Genomic DNA, 15,552 nt, shown 5'->3' with positions numbered 1-15,552 from the left:
ACGGGAATGTAGGGAAGGACTTTCCGCAAAATGTGCAGTTTGAAGTATCCGGCCCTGCATACACTGGCCACCTGGTCATCCAGGGCAAGAGAGGCAGAGATTTTTACACCCAGGTTCCGGACCAATTCAACAGGCAAAGGGAGGGGGCCCTGGCTCGTCAGTCAGAATTCCGAGGTCCAAAATAGTTGGGGAGATGTAGTACCCACAACCGAACTCGGTTTTCCCGTTGAGCTTCAGCCAGTTTCTCATCATTTATCTCCCCAGAGCCTCAAGACAGTTCCTCAACCAAGTCGCAATGTCGGCTTGTGTGAGGTCAAGACGGACAAGAATCTGTGTGTCATCTGCATAAGAGTAATAACGGAACCCATGCACCTGGATAAGAAACAAAAGAGGTCTCATGTAGACATTAAACAGAAGAGGGGAGCATGCAGAACCCTGAGGAACACCACAAAGAAGTGAGATCAGAGCCGAACGAAAAGGAGGAAGAGAAATAGACTGGGACCGGTCGGACAGAAAAGCAGTGAACCAGTCGAGAAACCGGTCAGAGATGCCAGCGTCTGAGAGAAGGGAGATCAAGGTGGAGTGATTCACCGTGTCGAAAGCAGCCATAAGATTTAGAGGAAAGATTGCTCCGACACCACCCTTGTCAACCAGACGTGCCAAATCATCCAGCACTGAGTTCAGGACGTATTCAGGGTGCCAGTGAAGCAAAACCTGAATGAGGCAAGACTGAAAAGATGCAGCGTTTTACAATGCATATGCAATCTTCTTATGTGCGCAGAAGCTTCTCCTATAATCTGAAGGAGATCTGGCAGACCCTGATAAAATATCCTTGGTTTGCGAGACTCTCAAATTTGATCCAAATGCCAGAAATGCATGGCACAAATACTACGCAAATTGATGGTCATATTAAGGGGGTAACTGATGCATTTTCTCTTTTTACAAAAGCATTTCTTTGACAGAAATATTTAACAGTGGCAGTATCTGGGTTAAAGGTCACAGGTCTGGCTTGCTGGAATATATATATACACAGGGTAAGGCTGTCTCACATCTCACATCATTCCAATGAAAAATGAAAAATGAAAGCTTTTGGCCCAGGTTGCATATATGCGCTGAGGGCATGTTGTTGTACTTTCATTGCCGGGCGTGGCAGTTCCCAGAAGAGGGGTTTCCAGACATCTATCACTTTTGCTGAAAAGTTGCTAGTGGCCTGACCTTCCAGCCTATCTCTCAATTCACCTGCCTTGGTTTTTGACGTAAAGGGACTGATTCACAGAGTTTGTTTTACCCCAAGTGAACCAACGCATTTGCATATCTTCTTAACTTGTGTCAACAAAACAAGACCGCTGTTCACTGCCTGGGCCTCAATACAAAGCACCAAATAGAAAATGAACAGTGAACCTAACTCCACCCGCATCGCCAGCTCACCAGTCATTCCATAGACCTTGCCCTTACCCAAACCCTTGCTCTAATCCTATCTTTAGCAATACCCTAACCACAACTCTAAAACCCGCCATTATCCAGTAGGAAAGCACTTGCTGCGGCGATCTGTGTGGGATCTGAAGGTCGCGCGTTAGGATCCTGACAAGCTTGACCATGTTCCATCCGCCCAATGTCAATATATTGAGTACCAATTTGGATTGAATAATAATAATTGCATACAAAATGTATTTAAAGCGCTTTGGTTAAAAGCGCTACATAAATGGCTAGTTATTATTATTGCCCTAATGCTTACTCTTACACTTCACTAACTAGGCTTATCCTAACCCTTATCCTACCCCAACATCACCAGCCTTCTCAACATACCCATCACATTCTTTTACACTTACCCCAAACCATTACTCTATTGGCCCTAGCCTTACCATAACCCCTACCTTAACCCCAACCCAGGCAATCACAATCCCACTAAACCCTAGCAATATTGCATTGTATGCTACTTGACAGCTACATTTTTTTGTCTACTTTTTGCTTGGCAACTTTTTCAAAGAAGAGGTATTTTCACCACAATTATTTCAGAGACTACATTTTTGTTGGCAACATTTTCACTGGATACCACTAAAATATGTGGACGTTCCACACATTACCCTTTGCATGTTTGGAACAAGCTCAGAGGAATCCACAATGCATAGAAGGATCATTTCTCACCCTTCGGCACATTTTTAGAGGTCAGAGTATCAGATAGACATTGACACCATTTGGGCATCTCCAGGGCCCTGTTCTCTGTAGGTTAAGGAGCCTAGAAAATGTATAGTTGTCAGTTTCACCTGCTTCAAAATGGGTGCGAACTTTTGATAGTCACCTTTTTATAAGCCCATTTTTTTACCCATTTAAAATAAAAATTCTTGCAATTCTTTTTTTTCCAGAATATTGTTTTTTGGTTATGAGACGTCTTTTGGTGCCTATCTATTATCTTTCATATGTTAGCCTTACCACAAAATACGGTATGCCCAGCAATAGCACAACTACTTTATTTAAATGTGAGGCTTTTATTTATTTCATTTTTATTTTACTTTTTTTGGATTTGTAGAGCGTACTACAGCCCGCAGGCATCGATGCGCTATTACAGGAGCAAGTCGGCAGGCTTGATTCAGGGTTATAGGTGAATCCGGCCCAACAGTAAGTTACTTGCTTATAGATGCTTGGTTACAGTTATGGAGCAATACAGTGGGTGGCAGTTTTGATATAGACAATGCTGTAATTCAAGCCAGTAGTCATACAATTTCATGGGGTGTCAGAGATTATATAAGGACTGCAACAGCCCCAATGAGCCAAAACAGATATGCACCTGGGCATGTGAGGAGTATGGCCATACAAATAGCACAGTCTTAATTTAGGTTTATGTATTTATAAAGCATGCCCCATAGAACTTAATGTCACCCATTTACCATATCTTTTTTTTTCCCTTCTGACAATGCGCGACTGGAGATAGGAATATATGTTCTACCTTGTGTCTGTGTGATTGTGTCTTAAACAGAAAGGGTGGGCAAAGGACATGCACGAACATGGATGCTGGCCCACATTAAGGGGGCACTGCCACAGGAGAGATGGCGGGTGAGGTGCAAGGCAGGTCTTGCATAAAGAAATATCTCACCTCCCTCATGCACTTTGGTTTACATCTCATCTTTGGTTTATTTTTCATAGCTGGTCAGATAGCAGAGCGAGTAGAGCGCTCACTGTGGCATTGGTGCAGACCCTGCAGACAACAGGTTCGAATCCCGGCAGGGCCAAACTCAGCCTTTCATCTGACATCTTTGCCGAACCTTCAGAGACAGGTTCGAATTCCATCAGAGCCAACTTCATCCTTTCCGAGGTCTATACATGAGCACCACACCATGGGTAATAATGAGCAGTGCTCGGGGATGCCTGAGGGTTTATAGCGCTATACAAAGGATACATTAGTATTATCTCAACAAGAAAACCAACTCATTTTATTGGTGGATGACTCCCAACACTGATCCAGTCACCTAAAATGACGAGTCTGCAGGCGGCGTCTGGCACAGTAACATGTAGGGCAGGGGCCTGCAACCTTTGGCTCTCCCGATGTGTTGGACTACAATTCCCACGATACGCCGTTATTGACCATTATGGCTAGCAAAAGGTTGCAGGCCCCTGATGCAGGGTGCTCTGCAGAAACGGAACGGGGATCAGTCCACCGTCTGTGGAAACAATCTGACAGTTCCGTGCAGAGTTTGCCAAACAAATAGCTCCTTCATAATTGGGGGTGCGCATTTAGCATACTGCGCAGCGCCCCTAGCAGACCTATGCTGTTTCCCCCCTTATCGGCAATGTTCGGCTGTGGACGGATAAGCCTTATCGCACGCACCGCGGCGGCTATCGCAGCTCGCCAGACAACAGGTGCTGAATGGAGTCTAATGGCAATGCATTGGGGCCGATTAGGTCTCCTGCCGCCCCTCCCCCCCCGTGCATGTAATACCCACTGGGCGATATGCGAGGAGCATTGCACACGCGTAAACATGTAACTCTGCAGGACCGACTGGCTGCAAGCGATTTTGTGCGTTTACTGCATATACTCGTGGACGCCAGAAAGGCTGAGAACATATCGGAGGCGTTGTGGGCAGGAGGAGCATTTCCCTCTGACCCTGGGTCCCCCCTAGACGATGCCTTGCTTCTATGGGATGGACTGCGCTGAAGCACACGAGGAGATGCCCCACAGACGCGCTCAGGAGGATAGCTCAGTGGTGACACAGGTTCCATCCCACTTCCGCGCTTAGAAATCTCTGGGTATAGTATTGCCACATATATATATACTTTGGGAAACGGTAAAGCAGGTCAGCCTTTCCCACTGACAGGCGCTATGAACGGTGATATGCCCTGAGGGGCGGCGCCAACCTGCTGGCAAGGGAGGTTTAGGCCCTCCCACTTTGAGGAGGTTAGAGCAGGCAGAGGGCAGAGTTCTGTCAATAGGCTGAGTAGTGTGGGCTCCCTTTGCTACTGTTACCTGACCCCTACCTGAATAATAACATAGCAGACCAATTTTGTTTGTGGAAAAAATTATAGGCCGTAGGCATTTTATTTTCTAACAGAAAAAACATCATAAAAACATATATCACAATAATTTGCTTTTGGGCACATTGTGTCCAGTTTGGAGTTGCCCAAGGCTTCTCCTCCCAAGTCTTCGTTACCCTTGGGCATCCGTTCTTGGACACATGCCGCCACACCTGAGCGGGTGTTGCCTCGGCCGCTCAGGTCCCCCCGAAAAGCGCCTCTATCTGCATCCCCGTTCTTCCAGCGCCCTGAAAATGTTGTTAGAGAAAACTCCCATCCCCTTGGTCGACAGGTGCACCCCGTCCTGGTGAAACATGTCTGGATTGTTTTGGGAGAGACCGTGCTTTCTGAAGTGGAGCCCTGTGCTCCTACAGTATTTCTCCACTGCTTTATTTAGCTTCCTTCTTGCTGTCTCGATTGCCTGCCTCCGATGCGCCCCATACAGGCTCTTCGTGCTATTACCTCCGACATATAAATTTCAGTTTTCCACCAACTGTGTGCTATGCTATGCAGGGACTCGCAAATGTTTCTCTGTAATTCTCCCCTATTTGTGCTGACCAAATCGTTCCCCCCGAGGTGCATAACCAGGTACTCGGGGGGGGTCCCTGAAGCCGATCAAGTCCGACAACCTGTCGTGAATGTCCTCCCATTGCATCCCCGAGAGGCCCCACCATGATGTGATTGTTTTCTTGAAGTGGAGTCCTTGCTTCACTTCCTCAATCCACCTGCCTGCCCGTGTCACGAAGGAGTGCCCCACTATCCAGGCCGACTTGTAGGGGCCCGTCTCTGTGGAAATGGGGGAGTTAGAGGGTTCATATCAGTTCCTCTCTTATGTACTTTTAAAAACATTGTGACCTCCACCCCCCAATCCTTTTCACACCTTTTGCTCCCAGGCCCCCAGCCCATGCAGAAGTGGCTGCTTCGATTCTGAAAGAGTGTGTTCCAAATTCGACTGGATCCCATCCTGCTTTGGCCACTGCTTGTTTCAATACCGCCTGAAACTGGTACCTGCCTAGTGCACTGCCGTCCCTATGTATCAACAATTGCCCTCCGACCTCCGGTCGTATATCTAGTAATTCCTGGGTGATGCATCTGGGACAGTGGTCATTCTCTCTGATGCAGTTGAGGTTTATTGCTCTCCCCTTTCCTGCCTGGTCAGTCTTGGATTTCCTTAACATTATGGACATGCCCTTGGTTCCCATACTAATATCGCTTTTTGCCAGGCCATCTCCTGCTATCTTGTTGCGGGCCACTAGTTCCCCTACCCTGAAGGCCCCATACTATGCCAACGCGAATGCTGCCCTGAACAGTGCTGTTTCATATATGCTACTACATGTACTTTGCAATACTTTTAACAGAATCACTAGTTTCCCAAAATTCCGCGGCCTCCTGCTGTCTGGTTTCTTCCCCTCTAACTTTGCCCAACCCTTCATTGCATACTTTATTCTAGGGCTGTCTGTTGGATCTGGTACACCAGCTACCTTTGTGGTGTATGCCACTGCGGCTAGGTGTGCCACCGCCCAGCTTTTCTTTTTTCCTTTGGCAAATGCCCCTTCCAAAAATTCACACATTTTCTCTGTTGAAATTTTACCCACATCTTGCACTCCTGTTTCCACCAACACATGCTTTTCGTACTGCTTACCCGTTCTGTACGTTAGGGTGCTCCTGGTCAGCTTGTCTATGACCCGTTCCGTTTTCTGTGGTTTTCCAATTTCTTTTGAGTTGACCTTGTAGTCAACCGTTCTTTCCTTTCCAGTGCTTTTAACGGGAACCATGCCTTCCGTGGTGTGGGCGTTCTCTTCCTGTCGGCGTCCGGTCTCAGCTCCCTGAACCTTCCCCACTGAAAACGAGATAAGGCATCAGCTACCACATTTGCCTCTCCAGCGATGTGCTTGCCCTTATGCATACATTAATATTTAGGCATTCCAGTGTGATGGCTCTCATTAATTCCAATACTATTGGACATGATGCGCTCCCTTTATTCAACATGTGCGCCACTGCCATGTTATACGACCACCCCGCCATTTCCTTGGTATTCAGCTCCTCCCCCCATGCACACAATGCTACCCAGATTGGAAAAAGTTCCAGCAGCGTGATGTTCTTTGTCCATTCTGCCTCCTGCCATGCCTTTGGCCATTTCTCTGCGCACCACCCTTTCCCCAGTATTGCGCCAAAACCAAAACCACCTGCCGCATCAGTGAACAATACTCTTTTCCCTTCTTCGTTTATGCGTGAGCGCCAAATGACCGACCCATTGAAAGACCTCAGAAATTCTGACCAAACTTCCGTGTCTCTCTTAATTCCTCCTCCTATCCTGACTCTGTGGTGCCCCATCATGGCCCCTCTTCTCCTCAGCTCAATGCTTCTTTGAAAGACTTTCCCTTGTGGTATGACCCTTCCTGCAAAGTTTAGCTTTCCTGCTAGTGCTTGCAATTCTCTCACAGTGGCCTTGTTCCTACATTTTAGGTTTTTTATTGTTTTTAGTAGGTCTGTTACTTTGTCCTCTGGGATCCAGCATACCCCCGCCTTGAGTCAATTTCTATCCCCAGGAATTGGATTATCTGTGTTGGACCCATTGTTTTTTTCCCTGTCAGTGGGAAACCCCACTCACTTGTTATCTCTACAAATGTGTCCATAGTTGCCTTGTATAGTTTTGATCCTTTGGACCCTACGAACAAAAAATCGTCCAGGCAATGCACCATCCTGGCCTCCCCCATTTCTTTTGTGACTGCCCATTGCAGAAATGAGCTTACCCTCTCAAAGTATGCACATGAGATGGCACAACCAATAGGTAGGCATTTGTCGATGAAATATTCACCTTCCCATTGCATACATAGCCATTTCTGTGATTTGCTGTTGACTGGTAACAGCCGGAAGGCTGACTTAATGTCCGCCTTTGCCATCCATGCCCCTTTTCCTGTTTTCCTGACTACTTCCACTGCTTCTTGGAAGTCAGAGTAGGTTACTTTGTTTTGCGGAATGCTGTCATTTACGGAAGCCCCGGGTGGGTATGATAGATGGTGGATCAGTCTGTATTCCCCTTCCTCCTTCTTTGGGACTAGCTCCAGTGGTGAGCATATGAACTCTTTAAATGGCAAAACTGTAAAGGGGCCCCCGATCCTACGCAGCTCTACCTCTTTCTGGATCTTTTTGGTCACTATCTCTTTGTTCTCCATAGCAGAATTTAGGTTTTTGGGGATATTCTGTGATACTTGCCCTGTAAATGGAATGTTAAAACCTTCCTGAATACCTTGTCTGATCACTTTTGCAGCTTCTTGGTCTTGGAGTATTTGGAGCCACCCTTCCATTCTCTCCATTTTTACCGGTGTGGCCCCCTTCCTGTCCTCAGCCCCTAGCTCCGCTTCTCAATGCCTCTGCTGCTGGGTGCTGTTGCCCTTATGCACTTGGCGCTGCTATGGTCTCCTTTGCATTTCTCGCACTTGTGGCTGAACTTGCATTTCCAGCCCCAGCTACATGGTACCCCCTTTTCAAAATTTCGACATTGCCCCGGCTCTGCCCGTGGTGACCACGTGTTCCCGCTGCCGCCCCCTTGTGTAGTTGGTGGTAAACTGCTCTGCCAACCTCTCTGTGATCCATATTGCCTGCTCCGAAAACTTTGGTCCCTAGATCTGTCATAGCTATTTTCGTATCAGCTCTGTAATCATTCTGCCAATACTGCCTTCTCTGCTTCCCTCCCGGGTTCCGTTCCCTGGTTTCCTATTTTTCTTTCAATACGTTAAATATGTAGAGGTTAACATTTTCTTCACCAGACCCCATATCCAGGAAGCAATCCATTTCTTTCCTAAACCCGTGGTCGTATTACTGCCATGCATCCCCCCAAATGCCTTGTACACTTTTAACACTCTCTGCTGGTATGCGACTAATGCTACCCCGTCCTCTGGGAATTTCTATAATATAATGGTGGACATTATCTGGAAAGCTGCCATCCAGTTGTCAAAACTCTTTACTACTGTTCCCCTCCTCAATAGGCCTCCATGCATGTGAGGAGCGGAGCAGGTAGCAGTGCAAAGTTGTCCGGTGTCATGTTCAGGAGGAATACCAACATGCACCCCATCATGCCTAACAGACAGACCACTGCAGATAGTGATATCAGTACTCCTATTCCCGGTTACCCTCCGACAAGCAGTACTGCTAGGCTTCCCAGGGCACACCCAGTTCAGGGTCATCTGGACGCCCCTACCCTCGACTTTCGCGCCATTTCCCCCCACCCCGCGCCAAACCCCCTGTCCCTTTATCGTGCCGTCCTTCGTACGGCCCAGGGCCTGGGGCATTCTCAGCTCGAAGAGCTACCACAACAGCCTGTAAAGTGTCTCACCTGGGAGAGCAGAGTATTTACGTGTACACAATCTTTAAGGTGACAGCAGCAGCAGCAAACGTACTCTGGCAGGGGACAAAAGCCTGCCCAGGCGGTGTCCCTTTTAGAGGGCCCCTCTCTCCACTGAATAGCATCGCTTTGTGAAACAAAATAGCCTCTGAACTGGTTGAAATATATATCTAAAGGGCCAAAGGAAGGCTTCCTGGACTGAGAGGGGTGTGGGTTCGACAGTGTAATGGGTTTATGGCCCCACTCGTGACCAGCTTTGAAAACTGCCCTTTAGCCCAAACCCTCCACCCCAAATTTCAGGGCTTGCTCTGCCCCTGTATAATGGCTTCAAATAGACGCCATGCATCAATATCCCCATTTCTCCCTCTGGAGACCTCTGGACCACAATGCGCTGTCTTCCCCACGGAGTGCCCCCTTTCCAATGCCCCTCTCTTCCCCGATGCAGGCCTTTATGTGGTCATGGGGAACCGGGCATCCCCTCAGCCCTTTAATGGAAGCATGCTGTTTTTCCTCAGATCCTGCATGCATCCCTTTGCTTTTTTTCATGGCTCAACTGGCTCTCCTTTGTGTAGAAGGCATCCCTAAGGACGGCAGAGCTTCAGGCAGAGGCGTAGCCAGGATTGTCTAAGAAGTGGGCCCACCGGAGTGTCATTAACATCTGTAAATGCCCACTCCGTGCTGATGAGCGTGCATTTACAGATTCTGGGTGCGCCTTGCCCGCTCAGGCCCTACCCTGCTATGCCTCGAGCGCCCCTATAAAAGAGGTAGGTGACCGAGAGCATCATGAATTAAAGTAGTTTATTGAGCTGAAGGTCATGAAAAGGGTGCCTCCGACCCATGGCTCGAAGGGCTCTGGGGCTAGCCAGAGCTAAGCCCCACAGTCTCCGAAACGTTGCTATGAGCTGGGGTTTATCCAGGGCTCTCTTAGTCGCCCACATAAGCATGTGGCATACACTGAGTACTGGCCAAGCACGTGCTCGGCCTCATTTACCTGCGCGCAAGAGGCCATGAGCAAAGGCTGACTTGTGTTCATCACAAGCAAGCGTGTAACACTGCCAGTGATGTGCCAAGAAGCTGTATTCAGACAGCCAACATCTGACTCCCAAAGGGGGAAGCTGTCCAGATCTATTTTGATGACTCTTTGTTTGAAGTCAGTTTACTGTTAGGGTGCTATCATGCATGGAAGTAGAAGGCAGGTCAGTGTACATTATGTGCCCAGAAGGGTTGCAGGCTTGAATCATTGTCACAGACATGTCGTATAGAATATGTGCTAATTCTCTTTACCCCAAAATGCTGTTTGATTCTGTGTGTCCCCCTTTCTCATGGATGGCTCCAGGGCCAGTGGAAGATGCATGGTGGCTCAGACAGGACCCTTTTCAAAAGGATGTTTGGGATCGCCTCACCCCTGCCCCATTTCTGAGACAGCTGTGTGATGTACACGTTATAATCGGGAGGATGGCTCGGGAGCAGCGTGCTTGCCGTAGAAGCAAGACAACACAGAGCACCATAGGTTCGATCCCCGGTCCGCGCTTAGAAACCTCTGGTTATTAAGCGCGTTATCAATAACCTATCATGTCATAATGGAGATGTTTCCTTATGAACATTTCAGGGAGTTATTTTCTTGGATTGATCATGTTTAGTGCAAAACATGTGCCCCATCTTGACCTTCGTTATTTCCCAAGCATATTCCCTCCCCCCATATCAGAGAGCTGAACGCAGGTTAAGCAGTTCAGTGATAACACCTTTTGCAACACGCTGAAAGTGAGGCTGAAACTGACACAGCTTTTAGTATGAGGAGATTGATGCATTCTTGACAGTATGTGCATAGCATCATTCCTTCATTGTGGCTTCATACTGTGGCAATATCCTAGTTAAAGCACTGGGACCATGGGATTGTTAGCTTCAGATAATCACAGGACAGGCATCCAGCAGGGGAGCTTAAACACTAAATAAGCACTCTAGAAAAGGACCCGGGTCATGTTTTTATAGAATGAAAGTGATTTACTCACTAATTGAATTGTTCATATCCCTAGTCAGAAAAAAGATTTATTTACAGCCAGAGGAAGCTTTATTTACAGTATGCAGACACGGCCACCTGAGACAATGCTGACCGGAAATACATGTTTGCAGGTCCTCATGATGTATTGTTTGGACGGACGGCTCTTGGCCCATCCACCGGCCCCTCCTTTATGTCCCGCTCAGCATACTTGGGCCGCGCTCACTTTCCGGAGCCTCCCCTCGATTTTGTTTCCCACTAAATGCACTGCTCCCAGCAGAAGTTGGCTGCAGAGCATATACAGCCAAGACGCGTCCTTACTGAATGCATTGCAATTGTCATTTTTTATTTGTAAAGCGCTTGTACACAAGTGAAGTGCTTCAAAGAGCTTCAAGGTGTGAAGGGAACAAGGGGATATAGTCGTCATTCTTAGGCCTTGAAGAATCCGAATGACGTATGAACCTGTTTACTGTGGCGTAATATCTACCTCAGACTCTAAGACACACCAGGCCTTTGTACTTAAACAATTGGATAGTCGGTCCGCCAGCAGCGGCGGTGTAGGAGAAAGTGATCACTGATATAATTTCTAAGAAAAAACAACTCTAGGGTAATAATCGTGACCGGCAGTATTTATCGGCCATTTAAGCCTTTATTTACAAATCCAGCTCCTGCAAAGCGGGCCATGATTTTGTGAAGCAGAGACTGAAGTCTGTTAATGGCAGGTGTAAGTGAGACTTCTGGACTTGTGCGTCTACGTTCTCATAGCTTTCGAACAGGTTACGTTTCTCCGTATCAAAACATGGATCTTATCTGTCACTCCACCCACAATCTAATCACGGTTGGGTGCCTCAATTTGACCTAATAACCATATTGCGTTGTGCACACACCCAGACTTAATCAAGGGCATGGCAATGAAGCTTAAGCCTGGTTTGCGCCAAGTGACTGGCTCAGGCTCGGGTCACTTATCACCTTCATTCTGATCAATTTCTTGGCAACAGAATGTCAAATTATGTGTCAACAAACAATAAAAGGCATTTATTTGTAAACTCTCTGGGTGGGCTGGTTCAGTTTTCTTCATATGTCATGGATAACACTTGTATGAGGTTCTTTAGATCATAGCTCTGGAGTGATCTTCATGGGAAGGGTCCAGTAAGAATGTTCCATTCATTTTTAATTTGTTTGCCAATGCCACCAAAATATTCCTCAAGCAAACTGGAATTTTTTTAAAATGTCCGTTTCCAGGTTATATGTCCGTGACTCATTTAACAGACATTCGCCCGTGCAGTTTGGGCTGAGCAAGTCTACCACCAAAACACCCAGAAATAATGGTGACCAGCACCACAAAGAATGGTGTTTCTTAATGCGTAGATGAAATAGCCACGCACGTGGTTCACATCAACTACTCTCTTGCAGGGTTACAAAGCTACAATAATGAACAGAAGCCCTAACTCCAACAATGCTCTGATGTATTCGTGAGAAATCAAGATTATCTGGATAAAATGGTGCCAGTTGCTGAGAGCCTGGGACTTGCATTGAGGGGCGGCCATCTTGCACTGAGTGGCCATATCAGATCCTTGTTGAGCCCTGATAGTAGACCATCACAGATTTACTGGGTAACCGAATAAGAAATAGTCCTTTCTTCCTTCAAAAAAGGACCTTACATTTTTCATAGAGTGACCTGGGGTTGCCGTCGGATTTCAGTTTTTTTTTTTTAATTATCTTTTTACCGTGGCAACTATTTCAGTCTAACATAGTTTGCAACACAAATATGCCTTTCCCATAAACATCTACAAATGGGAAAGTTCTTGTACTACTTTCAATTTGATGCAGGATTTAACCAGCGAGTGAAGGCGGCATTAGAATGTATTGCAATGCTTGTCTGGGAAGATGTTTTCTATGAGAAACAAGCATTGGCAGTGCCAACAGTTTGCGTTTTTGTATGTAGGCATGGGAAAAGCACTTGCCAGGCACTGCCATAGTGGTATTAACTGGTCATTGAGTCTAGCAAGTGCAAAACGGTCCAAGTGCCTGGGCATCGAATAGCAGTGCCTGGCAAATGCCCAATACTTATACACAAGCCAAAACTGTTAGCTTTGCCAATGCTTGTTTCTCATAGAAAACATGTTCCCAGACAAGCATTGCAATAACAGGCCCTCAGTGAAGGGCATGAATAATGCATATAAATCGAGTGCCTAAAGGCAGATCAGGTTAAGACCTTTTTGTTACACTAGTAGCAGGTTCAGAGCTCCAATTAAGGGCCTGATTCATGGAATTCTTTGCACTGCTGAAAAGTGACTTTGCACTGCTGAAAAGTGACTTTGCACTGCCGACACAAACCCTGATTCATCGAATCGTGCAAAGTGTATTTTTGCAGTGCAAAGTCAGTGCAAAGTCATTTTGTACTGCAAAAATGACTATGCAGTGAATTTTCACAGACTTTGGACTGCAAAAATACCCTTTGCACAGTTCCATGAATCAGGGTTTTCACTTTTCAACAGTGCAGTCACTTTGAACCGTGCAAAACATTCCATGTACCCGGCCCTAAGTCATTAACTCTCAGAAGACTGCTATGAAAAAACACTGGCAGGCTCTTCAAGTTCAAAGTTTGATGGTAAGGCTTGATTAAAGGGAGCTCAAAGAGTTCCCATGATGAGGTGTTTTGGGCGGCGAAGGGCAGGAACTGGTTGGGAATGGCCGTAGAGATTGGCATGGCCATGGGCAGTCAATGTTTGGGCAAATAACCAAACAACACCTACACGCTGCGTGTCCCCCCTCATATGCCATTTCTCCCTATCTGTACTGTAATGAAATTCTCTTCGGCTTATGGGTGGCGCACAGCCCAAACTAAAAAGGGCACATTCTGAATTCAAAGATGTTCAGCAAGCAGACACTCCTTCCGCCCATTTTGAGGCTCATTGGTGTGATGTGTAGTTCACATACTTCTTGACAATAATGACATCCAAGTGCGTCATCGGTGCTTAACAATCTGTGACACAGGACGGCATGGGCCAGGCCTCTAGGCAGCAAGAGAACATCTGCAAGCCGAGCCTGCAACATCTGTAATCCCCGGGAGAGGGACATTGTGCCAATAGGAATGGGTGGACTGTCTGCGAGTTTAAGCAAAAAATGGAAGATGCTGGCTATCCTGCAAATAGAAATAATGACATAAAAAGCAATGATTTCCATTATCACAGCACGCGCGTTGACATTATCCTAAAAGCAAACGGGTTAACTGTACCTTCCCTGTGAGGCTGTAAATTCTAAAGAATGCTGTGAAGTACCTTTTGGGCTGCATCCATAATGTGCAATAATGCTAATTAGAGTACCGACTGCTGCAATGTCCCCTTTGCTATGAATTTCAGGTAACTTTGTATGAACTGTATGGCAGGACTTTAGCTACTGTTCAGCTACTTCGCGTGATCTACACCAGAGCAGTCTATGTCCCTGTCTCTCTTTTCTTCTATGTGTCGGGCCGTCCCATCTCTAGCCCGCACTTTTGGGAAATTGGCCAGAACCTGCGACGGTGGTCCGTAACTCGGGAACACAGGTTTCGGTGCTAGTTTAAAGGGCCTTCTTTCACTTCCGGATACTGAAAGCCACATTTCTGTTTTTACCCTTTCCACATAGGACATAGGCAACCATTTTCCTAGACCTATCCCTCATCGACCATGGAAATAGTGTCTATCCCCACCTGCCACAGAACCTATTGTGTTATCTGCAGTGGTAAGGAAATGCGTCATCACGTCACCAGCGCCACTCCAAAAAAACAGATCATATACCGCCGGCACTGAATTCATTGCATTGGTTGCGAGACGGGCATTGTATTCGGTTTAAGCCCTTAAGCATGACCCATCAAACAAACTGTTGCAGTGTCCCTGAATTCGTGGCAGAGAAAACAGAACGATATATTCCCCAAAGGGCCCTGTGATGAAAGAATGCCAATCTAGTACAACTTCCATGACTTTAAAATCACCAAAGCAGCGGAGGCCGATCTTTCTCCACTCTTGCATCCAAGCTCTGGAATACTCCGCGACGCCATCTCTGTTGCACAGAAGATGGACGGCCCTTCAGAGCATTGCTTAAAATCTTTGCTCCACAGTGATAAATCCACGACGGGTGCTGTCATGTGATTGCTCTTGCCGCCAGGACACTGCCACTCTGCAAGAAGATATCCCATAACATGTTACTGAGAATGTTCTTTTTAAAATAAATAAAGAAAGAATAATACAGGTAGATGTACCTTAGCTATCTACCCAGAGTGAGCCGGGACCGTATTGTTATCCCTCACAGAAAGTGAGAGTGTCGCGGCTCCCATTCCACATTCCTTCATGCAGGCACACTGAAGTCATTCAAGCGGCGTTAGGCACACATTCTGACTGGCAAAATTAGAAAGGCCAAATAGGGCATTTGGGCTGAAAATGCTGGCTATACATCTCTTCTTATGCATAAATATTGAATCTGATTGATTTTTGTGAGTCAAATCAGAAAAAAGCACCATAATAAGTAATTTTAAGTTTCAAATGAATGACTGGGATGGATTTTTGTTAATCATAGATTTTCTTGGAGCTGGGACAAACCGCTAAACGTTCTACACATGTCACCTAACCGTTCTTTCACAGAGCAACCCTGCGCTACTCAATATTCTGCCTGGGCCCTGCTGTTGTGATTAGGGAACGGTTCAATTTTCCTTCAGAATTAAATGTAG

General features: G+C 46.6%; 1 protein-coding gene across 3 annotated transcripts in view; it reads right to left on the bottom strand.

Moving 5' to 3' along the window:
• The window catches only part of HIVEP2 (HIVEP zinc finger 2), a 532,634-nt gene that overhangs the window by 475,270 nt on the left and 41,812 nt on the right, over nt 1-15,552 (bottom strand). Inside the window, exon 2 of one of the 3 annotated variants that reach the window (XM_069606805.1) lies at nt 6,149-6,346. The exons of the other annotated variants lie outside the window; for them this stretch is intronic. The gene's annotated coding sequence lies outside the window, so the exon portion shown is untranslated. The remainder of the gene's footprint in view (nt 1-6,148; nt 6,347-15,552) is intronic. 3 annotated transcript variants of the gene reach the window in all.

This window comes from Ambystoma mexicanum, chromosome 4p, assembly GCF_040938575.1.
Source record: "Ambystoma mexicanum isolate Mex_15411 chromosome 4p, UKY_AmexF1_1, whole genome shotgun sequence".
Taxonomy (NCBI): domain Eukaryota; kingdom Metazoa; phylum Chordata; class Amphibia; order Caudata; family Ambystomatidae; genus Ambystoma; species Ambystoma mexicanum.
The sequence above is the reverse complement of the archived record's forward strand: the minus strand, read 5'-3'. Positions and strand labels throughout refer to the sequence as shown.